Source organism: Prionailurus viverrinus, chromosome C1 (genome assembly GCF_022837055.1).
Source record: "Prionailurus viverrinus isolate Anna chromosome C1, UM_Priviv_1.0, whole genome shotgun sequence".
NCBI lineage: Eukaryota > Metazoa > Chordata > Mammalia > Carnivora > Felidae > Prionailurus > Prionailurus viverrinus.
Window position 1 is genome coordinate 76,364,051 of NC_062568.1, and position 12,807 is coordinate 76,376,857.

Consider the following 12,807-nt stretch of genomic DNA (forward strand, 5'->3'; position numbering starts at 1 on the left):
GAGGGTATTTGGATGAAAGTGGTGAAAAGGTATAAATTTCATTATAAGATAAATAAGTACTAGGGATGTCATGTACAACATGATGACTATTTAGCTAACATGCCGTATAATATATTTCAAAGTTACCAAGAGAGTAATCCTGAGTTCTCATCACCAGGAAAAACTAAAAAAAAAAAAAAAAAAAAATCTGTATGAGATGACAGATTTGAACTAACTTGTGTCAATCATTTCACAGCATATGTACATCAAGTCATTATGCTATACACGTTAAGCTTATACAGTGCTCTAGGTCAAATATATCTCAATAAAAGTGAAAGAGGAAAAGGAGTTAGTTTTGATAAAGTGATGAATTGAGAATATTAACAATGTATCAGTTTTACTCACTTTTTAAATGTGAAGGCATCAATGAAAATGTATTATCCTGTTGAGGTTAGTGTTTAATAAACACATATTTTAAGGAAAATGTCCCACAGAGATTGTTACCATGTTCCCCCAAACATAATCATTAATCACTAAAAACAAAGAAAAAAAGCAATTATGTTGCCTATAATTTGTTTGAGAAAAGTGAGACTCCTCTATTTGAACCCCTCTTTTTCTTTGAGAAACTCCTCTATTCTTGTCATATGTGTTTGCATTACCATTTATTTATGATTACTTTACTTTCAAAAAAATATTTGCTTCATTTCCTGTGGTTTCCTTAAAGGAAGCAGGGTTAGCAATAAAAATTGTTTATTAATGTATATCTACTGCAGCTGCTCGTCTCTTGCTATCAGGCAGAATGAACTGGGTTTCTACAGGGACTTTTCTTCAATGCCTGTTCTTGACCCTAAATTTTGTCATTCGATTCTATACTTTTGGTTGTTGTGACTACTTCTTTCAGGAAAGCATGAGGCCCAATCTAAGACCTTAAAAGTATGGATCAATTCTTAGCATTCTTGCCAGTTTTGGTCTCTGTAGTGTCACTGATCAGATATGATATAAAATTTATGATTTATGATTAGGTCATTTTCTTGTTTCATTGAAGACTGAACTACTGTTTTTATTTCTAGGTTTTTTTTTTCTTTGTTTCTTTGTTCTGCTCTAGTTGTTCTTAGATGAGGGAAAAAAGTTGTGGACAGACAGCGGGATATTCACCAGTCCATTTCTTCTCCTTACTAAGAGGAGAGCTAGATGAAAATTTGCACATTTCCTTGCATTTAAGAGTGGTCATGTGAGAGAGTTCTAGAAAGTAAGATGTAAAAGAAAAGAGGGTCACCACTTTCCCGACTGGCCTGGAAAACCTCCCATATCTTCCTCCTCCTCTTCTGCTGCAATGTGGAAATTGTTTTGAAAACATTAGAGCCCAAAGATGGAAGGAAACGGTCCCTGTATCACTCCTTGTAGGGAAGACACCCACCCATCAGAAATATCCATTTTGTTTATGTGACTGAGGCACATTTCTATTTTGTTAAACCACTGAGGCATAGAGATTTATGCAGCAGCTAGCATTGCCTTTAAACATAGGACTACAGTAAACTGAGGAAGAAAAAAAAAACCCTTAAAGTTATTCTTAAGAAATGGACTTATGAAGAAGATGGCAGGGAGATCCAAAGTTCATCTCATCCCATGGATACAGGCATATAACACCTCATCAGTGTACACACACACACACACACACACACACACACCAGAAAAGGACCCAAAGATTGGCAGAATAGACTCACCACAGCTAAATGTAGAGAGGAGGCCACATGGAAAAAGATATGAGTCTGGAACTAAACAGACCCATGGGACTATCTGCAGGAGACAGGGATGCCATGGGCACAGAGAAGGTAGAGAAAAAGACCCTTGCACAAAGCAGCCCATGCACAAAGAACCTGTACAAGGAACATGAATACCCATAACATTTGGCTTTGAAAACCAGAGGGGCCAAAGTTCACAAGTTCTTACCATCAGCATAGTTTATAACCTGGAATTTTAAAAATTAGCCTACTTGGCTCTGGAATAGCCAGGAGGGTGAGAGGAAACTGAGTCCCCACCCATAAAGAGACAGCACAACAAACAGCCCCACGGAGATACAGAAACAACATTTTGAAAAGTCTGGGGTATACTAGAGGGAGACTTGTTTACTCACCTCAGAGCATATGCTGGAGGGGCAGGGGCCTTAGCAGGCTTCTCTATAAGCAAAGGAGCTGGAAGATGGCATTGCCCTCCCCTATCCCCCAGCCTAGGCACACAGATACCTGTGAGAACCAGTGCAGTGTCAGCACTCACCACCTAGCTTGGTAGAGTACACCCTGCCTCTTCTCACCATTCTCCTATGGTCCTGCCCCCTCCAAATGCCCTTGGCCAGAGCCCATCCAAAGTGGTGCTACAAGTGTGGCAGTGTGCAAGCTGACAGTAGCCAGCACCACTACAAAATGACAGAAGTCACTTTGTAGTGGGGGAAGATAACCACACAAACTATTCTGACTCTGTCCCCAGCAATGGGCTGGGGGAAGATATTGGGTCTGACTGCAGGCTCTGTCCACCAATGAAAGCTTCAAGGGACAAAACAGGGAAAGCACTCTGAAGTTTGGTGCTACTGCATCACTGGCAAATATCTGCTCTGACCCAACTCAAGCCCAAGTCAGCCCCAGACTGGCCCACTAATAACAAAGGGACTAAACCCTGCCCACAACAGGCAAAGAGAGCCATTGCAGATTACTGGACTGAAGGGAAATGTGGCTTAGCCACAACAGTAGGGTTCCTACAACACATATGGGAGACACCCCCTAGTGCCAGGTTCAGGTGAACAGGGGACAGGGAACTATAGGACCTCTTCTTCATAAGGACACTACTTTCAGGAGCAAGAGACATAGCTGACTTTCTTATCACATAGAAACAGATACAGAGAGGTAAACAAAATAAGGAGACAGAGGAATATATCCCAAGTGAAAGAACAGGACAAAATCAAGCAAGATAGCTAAATGAAATGCAGATAAGTAATATGTCTGATTGAGAATTTAAAGTAATGGTCATAAAGATACTCATGACTTGAGAAAAGAGTGGAGTTGAGGCCCTCAGTGAGACCCTCAATAAGGAGATAGAAAACAAAAAAGAACCAGATATGTAGAACTCAATAGTTGAAATTAATAATATACTAGATGACATAAAGAATAGACTAGAGAAAACAGAAGAATGAATCAGCATTCTGGAGGGCAGAGTAATGGAAAACAATAAAGCCAAACAGGAGAGAGAAAAAAATAAGGATGAATAAAGATAGACTTAGGGAACTCAATGATTCCATTAAGAGTAGTAACATTTGCACTATAGGGATCCCAGAAGGAGAAGAAAGAGAAAAGAGGGAAGAAAATTTACTTGAAGAAATAATAGCTGAAAACTTCCTGAAGCTGGGGAAGGACATCCAGAAGGCACAGAGAGTCCCCAATAAAATCAACCCAAGGAGGTCCATACCAAGACAAACAGTAATTAAAATGGCAAAAAGTAGTGATAAAGAGAGAATTTTAAAAGCAGTAACAGAAAAGTCACAAACAAAGGAAACCCCATAAAGCTATCAGCTGACTTTTCAACAGAAACATTGCAGGCCAGAATACAGTGGCATGATATACTCAAAGTGCTAAAAGCAAAAAACCCTGCAACCAAGAATACTCTATCCAGCAAAGCTGTCATTCAGAAAAGAAGGAGAGATAAAGAGTTTCCCAGACAAACAAAAGTTAAAAGAATTAATCACCACTAAACAAGCCCTACAAAAAATGTTAATGGGGATTTTTTTGAGTATAAAGAAGAGATCGCAAGTAAGAGTAAGAAGGTAGGAAGCACAATAAAGTATATATATGGGGAGTCTGGGTGGCTCAGTTGGTTAAGCATCAGACTTTGGCTCAGGTCATGATCTCACAGTTCCTGAGTTTGAGCCCCGCATCAGGCTCTGTGCTGACAGCTCGGAGCCTGGAACCTGCTTTGGATTCTATGTCTCCCTCTCTCTCTCTCTGCCTACCCCCCACTCATACTATGTCTTTCTCTCTCTCTCTCTCAAAAATAAACATTAAAAAAAAGTATATATATAAAAGCAAGTCAAGGGATTCACAAAATAAAAGGATATAAATTATGACACCATATACCTAAAATGTGTGGGTGTGGGGAGAGGAGTAAAGAATGGGTTCAAACTTAAGTGACCATCAACTTAATATAGACTGCTATATGCATAAGATGTCATATATAAATCTAATGGTAACCACAAACCAAAAATTGGTAATAGACATGCAAAGAATAAAGAGAAAAGAATCCAGGTTTATCACTAAAGTGAGCCAGCAAGCCATGAGAGAAGAAACCAAGAGAAAAAATGAACAGAGAACTACAAAAACAAACAGAAAACAAGTAACAAAATGGCAATAAGTACATACCTATTGATTACTTGAATGTAAATGTACTAAACACTTCAATCAGAAGACATATGATGATAAAATGGATAAACAAACTAGACCCATTTATATGCTGCCCACAAGAGACTCATTTCAGACCTAAAGAGAAATGCAGTTTGAAAGTGAAGGGATGGAAAACCATTTATCATATAAATGGAAGTGAAAAGAAAGCCAGGGTAGCAATATTTATAATGAACAAGACGGACTTTAAAACAAAGACTGTAATAAGAAACAAAGAAGTACACAATATAATCATAAAGGAGACAATCCAACAATAAGATATAACAATTTAAAAATATTTGTGCACCCAACATGGAGACACCCAAATACATAAAGCAGCTAATAACAAACATAGAAGAAGTAATCAATAGTAATATAATATTAGAAGAGTATTTTAACAACCCACTTACACCAATGGATAAATCATCCAAACAGAAAGTCATCAAGGACACAGTGGCTTTAAATGACACATTGGACCAGACTGACCTAAGAGATATATTCAGAACGTTCCATCATCAGAGAACAAAATGCACATTCTTTTAAAGTGCACGTGGAACATTCTCCAGAATAGATCATATAGTGTGCCACAAAACAAGTCTCAGCAAATTCAAAAGATTGAAATTATCCTATGTAATTTTTCTGATCACAAAGCTATGAAACTAGAAATCAACCACAAGGAAATATCTGGAAAGAACACAAATACATGAAGGTTAAATAACTTGTTACTAAACAATGAATGAATCAACCAAGAAATCAAAGAAGAAATTAAAAAATACATGGAGACAAATGAAAATGAAAACCCAATGCTCCAAAATCTTTGGAATGCAACAAAGTTATTCTAAGAAGGAAGTTTATAGCCATATAAGCCTACTTCAAGAAGCAAGAAAAATCTCAAATAAACAACCCAACCTTACACCTAAAGGAGGAAAAAACAAAACAAACAAAACCCTAAACCAGCACAAATAAGGAAATAATAAAGATTAGAGCAAAAATAAATGAAATAGAAACTCAAAAAGCAATAGAACAGATCAATTAAACCAGTAGCTAGTTCTTTGAAAAGATCAATACAATTGAAAAAACTTTAGCCAGACCCATGAAAAAAATAAAAAAATAAAAATAATAAAAAATAAAACAAAATAATAGAGAGAGGATTCAAATAGACAATATCAGAAATGAAAGAGAAGAAATAGAACCAACACCACAGAAATACAAAGGATTAAGAGAATATGGTGAAAAATTATATGCCAACAAACTGTACAACTTTGAAAAAATGGATCAATTTCTAGAAACATAACCTGCCAAAACAGAATCCAGAAGAAATAGAAAATTTGAACAGACTGATTATGAGCAATGAAACTTAATCATCAATCAAAAAACGCTCAACAAAAGTCCAGAACCAGACGCTTTCCCAGGCGAATTCTACCAAACATTTCAAGAAGAGTTAATACCTATTCTTCTCAAACTATTCAAAAACCAGATGAGGAAGTGAAGCTTCCAAATTCATTTTATGAGGCCAGCATTATCCTGATACCCAAACCAGCTAAAGACACAACAACAATAACAAAACAAAAACAAAAACAAAACAACAGCAACAACAAAAAAATAAAAATAAGAGAAAACTGCAGGCCAGTATGTCTGATGAACATAGATGCAAGAATCCTCAACAAAATATTAACAAACCAAATCCAACAATACATTTTAAAAAATCATTCAGTATCATCTAGTGGGATTTATTACTGGGATTCAAGCATGGTTCAATATTCATAAATCTGTCAACATGATACATTACATCAACAAGAGAAAGAAGAAAAACCATTATCATTTCAATATAATGCAGAAAAAGCATTTGACAAAGCCTAAGATCCTTTCATGATAAAAACTCTCAACAAAGTAGGTTTTGAGGGAACATACCTCAACATAATATAGACCATATATGAAAAACGCACAGCTAATATATACTCAATGGTGAAAAACTAAGCACCTTTCCCCTAAGATCAAGAACATGACAAGAAAGTCCACTCTCACACTTTTTATTCAACATTGCACTGGAAGTCCTACCCACAGAAATCAGACAACAGAAAGGAACAAAAGACATAAAAATTGGTAAGGAAGAAGTAAAAGTTTCACTATTTGCAGTTAACATGATACTGTATATAGAAAACCCTAAGACTCCACAAAAAAAACTACTAGAACTGATGAATTCAGTAAGGTCACAGGATGTAGAATCAATATACAGAGACTCCTTGTATTTCCATAAGCTAATAATGAAAGAAAAATTAAGAAAAATATCTCATTTATAATTGCACCCAAAATAATAAAATACCTAGGAATAAACTTCACCAAGGAGATAAAAGACCTGCACTCTGAGAACTATAAAACACTGATGAAAGAAATTGAAGACAGCACAAACAAATGAAAATATATTCCATACTCATGGATTGGAAGAACAAATACTTTCAAAATGTCTATACTACCCAAAGCGATCTACAGATTCAATGCAATTACTATCAAAATACCAACAGCATTCTTCAAGAAACAAGAATAATTCTAAAATTTGTATGGAACCATGGAAGACCCTGAATACCCAAAGCAATCTTGAAAAAGAACAAAACTGGAAGTATCACAATCTCAGATTTCAAGATATACTACAATGCTGTAGCAATCAAAACACTATGGTACTGGCACAAATACAGACACAGAGATCTACAGAACAGAATAGAAGCCCAGAAATAAATCCACAATTATATTGTCAATTAATCTTTGACAAAGGAGGCAAGAATATGTAATAAGAAAAAAAAACCAGTCTCTTCAACAAATGCTGTTGGGAAAACTGGACAGCTACATGCAAAAGAAGGAAACTGGACCACTTTCTTACACCATACACAAAAATAAACTCAAAATGGATTAAGGGCAAACACGAGACTGAAATCATAAAACTCCTACAAAAGAGCACAGGCAGTAATGTATCTGATAGTGGCCATAGCAACATTTTAACATTGTTCTAGATATGTCCAAAATAAACTGTTGGGACTACATCTAAATAAAAGGGTTCTACACGGCAAAGGAAACAATCAACAAACGAAAAGACAACCTACTGACTGGGAGAAGATATTCATAAATGGCATAACTGATAAAGGGTTAGTGTCCAAAATATATAATAAACTTACACAACTCAATGCCAATAAATAAATAAATAAATAAATAAATAAATAAATAAATAGTTCAATTTAAAGTTTATTTATTTATTTTGAGAGGGAGAGCCCAAGTGGGGGAGGGATAGAGAGAGAAGGACAGAAAGAGAAGCCTAAGCAGCCTCCATGCTATCAGCACAGAACTGTGAGATCATGACCTGAGCCAAAACAAAGAGTTGAGTGCTTAATCAGCTGAGCCACCCACGTGCCCCATAAATAATTCAATTTAAAAATGGGCAGGAGAGGGGCATCTGGATTCTCTCTCCCTCTCTCTCTGCCACTCTCTCTCTAAAAAAACAAACACAAAAACAAAAACAAAAAACAAACAAACAAAAAAAAAAACAAAGGGCAGAAGCCATGAACAGACATTTCTCCAAACAGGACATACAAATGGCCAATAGATGCATGAAAAGATTCTCTATGTCAGTCATCATCAGGGAAATGCAAATCAAAACCACAATGAGATATAACCTCATGCCTGTTAGAATGGCTAAAACTAAGAGCACAAGAAACAATAAGTGTTGACAAGGATGTAGGGAAAAAGAAACTCTAGTGCACTCCTGGTGGGAATGCAAACTGGTAGTCACAGGCAAAACATGGAGGTCACTCACTAAATTACAAATAAAACTACTCTATAATCCAGCAATTGCACTACTAGGTATTTACTCAAAGAATACAAAAACACTAATTTGAAAGATATATGTACCCATACGTTTATTGCAGCATTATTTACAATAGCCAAATAATGGAAGCAGCCCAAGTCCATTGATAGATGAATGAACAAAGATGTGGGGTGTGTGTGTGTGTGTGTGTGTGTGTGTGTGTGTGTGTATGTATACATGCATGTATGCATACACACACACACACACAATGGAATATTATTCAGCCATAAAAATGAATGAAATCTTGCCATTTGCAACAACATGGATGGAGTTAGAGGGTATAATGCTAAGCAAAATAAGTCAGCCAGAGAAAGACAAATGTCAAATGATTTCACTCATATGTAGAATTTAAGAAACAAAGCTAATGAACAAAGAAGAAAAGAGACAAAAAAGAGACAAAAAAGAGACAAACCAAAAAACAGACTTAACTGTAGAGAACAAACTGATGGTTACCAGAGGGAAGGTGGATGGGGGGATGGGGGAGATAGTTGAAGGAGATTAAGAGTACACTTATCATGATGAGCATCGACTAATGTATAGAATTGTTGAATCACTATATTGTACACCTGAAACTAATGTAACACTGTATGTTAATTATACTGGAATTGAAGTTTAAAAAATATTCTTTTATTACTAATATTATTTTAAATTCTTAAAGTAATTTATTTTAATTATTCTTAAGAACCAGAAAAGGTGTTTTAAAACAATTTATCTTACCTATGAGGAAGAAGACACAAGCCAGGGAGATACAAATTCAAAACCACACAGAGTCTACATAGGCAGATAATGTAACAAGTGAGAAAAGTAAGAAGGCAGAATATGTGAAAATATCAATTACCACACACATAATAAAGATTGCCATATTTTTGTTAAACTATCCTATAAAAGCACACAAGATAATTCAACCATGCATTTTACTGGAGTATATTTCAAATTTAAAAAATTAAATATAGAAGTTGAATACAGACTTCTACTTATTAAGTTTTTCTTTCTTCATTGTCATTACACTGATTTTTAACTGGAAACTACACATTTACGTCTACACCAAGATATTCATTGAGATCTAATATTCAAGTTATGGTATGCAATAAATAATTCATCCTAGAAAATGTTAACTGAGAATAATATTTATTTTTATTCTGTTTCATACTGTAAAACATCTGTTTCCAAAGATACATACTTTGAACATGGAAAGATTCCATGAATGGTCCCTTTTATGTTCAGGATAATTACTCCTAAGATATTTCAGAAATTTAGTATTCCAACAGTGACAGATTTAATTTTCAGTGCTGTTTTGTTCTTTAGTTGAGCAATTTCCAGTTGTATTTCTTCATTCAGACTATCAGTATTGATTGAGAAAGAAAGTTAATCAATTTTACTTCATTTTCATAAGGTCTGCAACTATAAAACCTTTTTTGAAAGTCATTTTCTTTTTAATGTCAGAAATGTAATTCAGCAATTTATTTTTATTTATTGAAATGGATTTCATCATGGAAAAATGGACCATATTTTTATTTCCTAAAGACAATGAATTTCCCAGAGACAAGTGTAGTGGGCTAAATGGTGGCTCCAAAGATAACACGTTCTAACCCCTGGAAGATGACTATATTTGGAAAAAGTGTCTCTGCAGCTTTTAAGAATCTTGAGATGGGGAGATTATTTTGGATTGTCTGGTTGGATCCTAAATGCCTTCATGTGTATCCTTATAAGAGAGGCAGAGGAAGACTAAAGACACGGAAAAAGAGGAGACATGTGATTACAGAAGCAGAGATTGGAGTAATGCAGCCACAACCTGAAGCTTGCGGGAGGCCACCAGAAGCTGGTAGAGATGAGGAACAGATTCTCCCCTAGAGTCTTCTAAGGGAACATGACCCCACTGACATCTTGATTTCAGCCTATTAAAACTGATTTTGAAATTCTGAACTCCAGAACTGTGAGAGAATAAATTTTCTGTTAAGTCACCAAATTTGCAGTAATTTGTTACAACAGCCACCAGAAACTAATACAACATGCTTTCAGTAGAAATAAATGAGAAAATCAAATTGTAAACATTTGTAATTAATATGAATTCCTTTGTGTAGAAATATTCAAAGAACCCTTGTTAGGTTATTCTTTAAACCAGGAAAGAAAATGTGGATCTATTTTTCCATTAAGAAGACTCCACAAGAATTTTTCTTCTTGGAAGACATGAGCAAATTAATTTTTTCCCAATAGTGTAAAAAATGCTTTCGTCCTCTTACTACCTAGCTTCGTGTAGTACAGCAATTTCCTTATTGTGCATCCAGTTCAAAGATCAAAATATGGGAAAGATTTCAGTTTACAATGTTAATTACTATGTCCATTATGTAGCCAATTCTCAAATATTGTAGCCCAGATTTATCCCAATAAATAGTGTGATTTTTAAATGTAAGATTCATATTCCTACCAGGTATGCAACTTTGTAACTTTTCAAACAAGTCGAACACCAACTTTAGCCATCTCAGGAATATTCTTTGTAGATAAGCTTATTGATGTTTCTGAGACAACACTAAAATTTTTCAGAAAACATAAAAAATAAGTCATTTTCTGGAATTTTGCCTATCATAGCTTAATCTCAAAAATTTGTTGGTCATCCCAAAATTTTCATCAAGACTGCTGAGGTACCTCACTAAGCAATATTTGTTATTTGTGTTGTCACCAACTACAAATAGAAAAAATGCTGAAAATTTTTCGGATTCTCTTCTTTAATATTTCCTATAATTTCTAAACCATGGCTTAAACATTTAAAGCAATAGTATTTTAGTTGTATTTACAAATGTGAATGCTTGTTCCTGTTTAGAAAATGTAGTTCTTACTGTATTCAACGGACTTTAAAAAAGATAAACATGCTATTGTGAAAAGCTTTTAATTTGGGTGCAATTTCATCATCTAAATAACCTTTTTGTTTGTTAAATTTTTTTTTACTTTATTAAGGTTTTAGTTTGCTTCTTTTTTTGATTTTCTGCCTAGTCCTTATTACTATTTGTTCTATAAATATAATTTAAGTTACACACTTTCAGCACATAGTCTTTGTTTGCATATTATGCATGAAGGAATATTCTTCAAAACCACAGGAAAAACTACACTATAATATTTTGCTTAAACAAGGAACTCTCTCACTGTCTTTCATCCTCTTCACCTTTCAATAAAAAATGTGTGGGGATGCCTGGGTGGCTGAGTTGGTTGTGTGTCCAACTCTTGATTTCGGCTCAGGTTGTGATCCCAGGGTTTTGGGATAGAACCCCATGTAGGGATTCATGTTGAGTGTGGAGCCTATTTAGGTTCTCTCTCTCTCTCTCTCTCTCTCTCTCTCTCTCTCTCTCTCTCCCTCTATCCCTTCCCCACTTGTGCACACACTCTCTCTCTCTCAAAAAAAAATAAAATAAAAAATGTGTATAGAATAGGCATAAAGAAATTTTATTATCTACTTAATACTAGTATGAGAAAAAAAATCAGAAGTGTAGTAATAAAATACAACTGAAACTTAGTCTCAGGGTCAGGAAGTGGTGGGGTTTACAGCAAACTGGAGAGAAAAAGTTCCATCTAAAGGCAAAAGTCATAGTCTGTTGTCTCAAGCAGGATCTGAGATGGACTGTTGCCAGACCTTTTAATTTAAAGAAGCTGAAACTCAGGATTTTAAAAAAATACCTAATTTGTACCTGCTGGGAGTTGAATTAAAACTTAAGACCTGTGTGCTCGCTTCGGCAGCACATATACTAAAATTGGAACGATACAGAGAAGCTTAGCATGGCCCCTGCGCAAAGATGACACGCAAATTCGTGAAGCGTTCCATAAAAAAAAAAAAAAAAAAAACTTAAGACCTGTGACTTGGGGGGAGAAAGGAAACTTATGAGAGAAGTAGGGGGAAAGATATAGAATGAGATAAGAATGAGTTCGCCGAGACAGAATTTGGATCCACAAAAGAACAGTACTGTCATGTGGAAAATCTAAGCTGTGACCAGAAATGATTTTTAAAATTTTTCCTAGCATGTAGGACAAGAAGAAAAGTGAGGGACATGACTAGAAAAAAGGATGATTGATAATGAAGAATGGAGATTAAAGATTAAGCTAACAGTTATGTTCTTTGAATTTGGAACAATAACAACAAAAGGTAATTGAAAAGAAATTATAACCAAAGACAAAATTGAAGAAAATGTCCAACACTGGTATCATGATAGATTAGTTGTAAAATGTCTCCAATTCTCCATCCTCCTCAAATTTATGCCCTTTGCAACCCCTCTCATCAATAGGTAGATTCTATTTTCCCAACCCTGAATATGAGATGCTCCTGTAACCTACTTTGACCAATAGCATGTAGCATAAGTAACAATGTGCCAGGTGTCAGGAGGCCTTGGGACCTTCTATTCTCTTTCTTGATATTCCATCACTACCATGTGAACAAGCCTGAACTAGCCTACTGAAGGATGCACATCAGAGAAAAATCATCCTATCTGAGGCCAATTGCCAATGAATGTGCTAGCTGATCTCCATCACACAAGCAGCTAAAGAAGAGCAGCCAATATTAAGTCCCATCAT

At 35.4% G+C, this 12,807-nt stretch overlaps 1 non-coding gene across 1 annotated transcript; it reads left to right on the top strand.

Annotated features, from left to right (window-relative positions):
* The first annotated feature begins 11,963 nt into the window (after positions 1-11,963).
* LOC125174154 (U6 spliceosomal RNA) lies at positions 11,964-12,070 on the top strand. Its single transcript, XR_007155285.1, has one exon. It is a non-coding gene; the product is annotated as a U6 spliceosomal RNA (small nuclear RNA).
* The last annotated feature ends 737 nt before the right edge of the window (positions 12,071-12,807 follow it).